Genomic DNA, 3386 nt, shown 5'->3' on the forward strand with positions numbered 1-3386 from the left:
AAAAAAAAAAAAAAAAAAAAAAAATAATAAACAATTTTTAAAATTGTAGTGTGTGTTCACTACAAAGTGCTACATAAGACGACTCTGCAACACAGTTGCATACATACGTTACAAAAACAACAGCCATATAAATATGTATTTCAATAGCAAGTTTGGAGCATCCATTACAGCTTTGGATTGCCACCAGCGCCAGGGGATATTCACAATCGATGAATGAAGACTCAACGCTGTCTGCCTAGTGCTGCGGTGGCAGACATCTCTAAAGCTATAGATAACATTCCCCCAACACTACTCAGTATTTCATACATGCATACATACATCAAAAATTCCACGAACGCACATACTTACTGTGCTTAGTCAAACACCAGTGTAAAATAAAAATCTATAATAATAAAAAAAAAATATTAAATATATATATGTAACAACTATACATATATAGACATATAAATACAAACAGACCAACTTGAGTAGGAGCAAAACTTCGCAACTTAATAGTTATGTACATATTTATATGTATGCGTAAAGCTTTATGTTTTACAATAAAATAGAAATAATGTTTATACTTACGAACTTAATTATTGAAATAATACCAGTACAGCACAACATTTACGTAAACATGTATACTATATATATTTTTAATTATTTTTAAACATACTAGTTTGAGCTCTTCATAGTATATCCATAAAACTTTAAGCTAGAGCAGGTCAAAAGAGAGCCCAGTACCAAGTAGTTAGTTAAGGTCCACAAAATTAAGATACTCTGCCGTTCTTAACACCAATCCCGTCAAGGTGGATTTTGGCAGACAAGGAGTAAACTACTTTGCCGTGGGTACGAGCAACATGCCGGCGAGCATTCAAGCAGTTAGTTATTCGAGCTGTTTGCAAAACGACCTCCACTCAATTATTGCCCTAATCAGCCTTGTTCAAAAATTTTAAGAAGTTCATAAATGCAGGTATTCAACAAAGTCTTCTATTCAGTATGCGGTTATTCGCCTTTTTTCCAAACCCGGTTACCGAGTTGTTCGAAAAATGGCAGCTTGATGAAAACCTGTTCACCATTTTAAAACGAAAGAAAATCCGTATAAAGCGAACTTATTTTACGTGTTCAATCAAATCATTACCAAAATTACAATAGGTTTGCTAAGCATAGGTTTTACTTTATTTTAAAAATCAGTAAGGTGAAATAAGTTTGAAGTAGAAACGTATTTTGGAATACAAGTAAAACAACAAAGAAAAAATGATAGAAAAATTCAAACTTACACGATCTTAACCTTTCCCTTCTCGAAAAACTCGAGCATGTACGACCGACAATACACAATTCGTTGAACCACACCGAGTACATACATTTTGAAACTAAATAAATTTAAATAATAATTTAAGTAAATTAAATAAATTTTTAAATTAAAAATAGTCTCTCATAAAGAGGCCATTCAGCGAAAACCAATCATGCCACCTATCGCTGGCGAAGAGCTTGAATTGCTTCGTGAGACTTGCGAAACCTTGACACAACCCAATTCCGGATATTGTAAACAGGTTAAATTGCTCAGTCTAGTTTAATAGTTTAAATAAAATATGCTCCGACGGCACTAACCATCTTTTTATTTTTATGTCCACTCACATTAGCTCATCTTACTTCCCTCGGATGTGGTCTTTCCTGAGCCTGCCGTTAGATGAGAATGAAAAAAACGTGTAGTCGATTCACTAATTTAGACAAAAAAAAAAAAAAAAATATATATATGTAAAAGAGTTTCCTTTGGTTTGCAATAAAATAAATCTTTAGAATTTTTAGATTTTCATATATGTATAAAGAAAGTGGGTAAAAATTCGGTTTATTCGGTAATCGATCAAGATTTCAAAAAGGCCAGTGGATATCGGTTTGGGAAAACCAAGTAAATAGCCCTAGTATGCCGTTTTTCTTTATTTATATAAATTGTATTGACTTATATTATTCTGACGAGGGGTATGTTATTTTTCTTTTATTTGTATGTAGTTCTATTGACTCTTGTGCATTTTCTTTAAACTATCGATAATCAAAACGATAGTGTGAAACCATCATTAGCATATGTTTCAAAAGGTTTAGCCATAGCTGCAACAACTTGGACAAGGCCCTTGAAAAAGTGATACTAAAGACAAGTAGTCAGCTATTCCTGCCGAATATTTCAGCATTCAACCGCCTCTTTCAGTATGGAAATGGTAAAATTTCTTAATTGCTCGTCGCGAGTTTGCCAAACCACTCTAACAAACCATTTACCCACTATGATGGATCTCTTTATGCCCTGCATGAGTGTTAGCCTCAGGAAAAATCTTTGTAGATCTAATTGATGGCGAATGGCATGAGGCAGCATACTGATACCACAAAAAGTCCCAGTGGATAGTGTCGGGAGCTAAAGGCCCTTGCAAATGGCCATTCTGAGAGTCAAGAGGCCTTTATTTATTCTCATTTCTTTTTTGTATGGAGTGACTCAAATCAAAGTGCTCCTGCTTTCACTGCTTATTGAAGGGCTTCCAGAAGGGCTTTTGGCGGCCATATTTCAGAACGCATTTTTGATTGGTTCTTTTAAAGCAGATTCGTTAATTATTAAAATGTAGACTTCTTCACGTTTTTTATTCAGGATTCACATTAAACATAACACCAGATATGAATGGATTAAAAAAAAAAAAAAAACTACGGTTTTCCGCATATTTTGAACGGGTCGCGCCATGGGTTCCACTTTTTCGAAAACTACGTGGGTGATATCATCGCCGTCAATAACGAGCGCTTAAGGAAAATGACAACCGACTAATTGTAAGCAAAAGTTTGCTATATAGACGTGGGCGGAATGTGCTTGCAGCAGGACCGCGCTATGTGCCTCACAACGGATGGCAGGCTAGGCCTGTTGGATAGAGGTGTCGCGAATTGGTCAACAATATCTTCACACCGTTAAATTGTTTTCCTGTCGAATTTTTTTTTTGAAGTGAAGTTGAGCCCCCGCCTGATATCCTCGAAGTCAACTAGCAAGCCAGCCAGGCCAAGGCAGGCTCAAATTCTGACAAATTTACTGAAAAGCTAACTACTTATATATGTACCACTGTGAGCAGCCACGACGCATATTTGAACGATATTACTATCTATTTATAGCAAATCGAATTTCGTAATTATCTCACACACATTTTTTTTATTCCATTTCAATACGGCCTTGCATACTTTTTGGAGACTCTTGAAATTTTCTTTGAAATACTGTGGGCGCTTAAATTTTCTGCTTGCCCCTTAAAATCAACTCAGTAAACTGCTAAGGGGATATATTTTCGGAGCTTCGAAGGATAGCTCATCTAGGCTCAAGAGGCCCCCATAACAACAACAATAAGTAAAATTTAGAAAAATTGTCAATTTGCCTTACGTTGGTTAAA

This window comes from Rhagoletis zephyria, unplaced genomic scaffold, assembly GCF_001687245.7.
Source record: "Rhagoletis zephyria isolate East Lansing unplaced genomic scaffold, Rhagoletis_zephyria_1.1 Rzeph_scaffold_15251, whole genome shotgun sequence".
Taxonomy (NCBI): Eukaryota; Metazoa; Arthropoda; class Insecta; order Diptera; family Tephritidae; genus Rhagoletis; species Rhagoletis zephyria.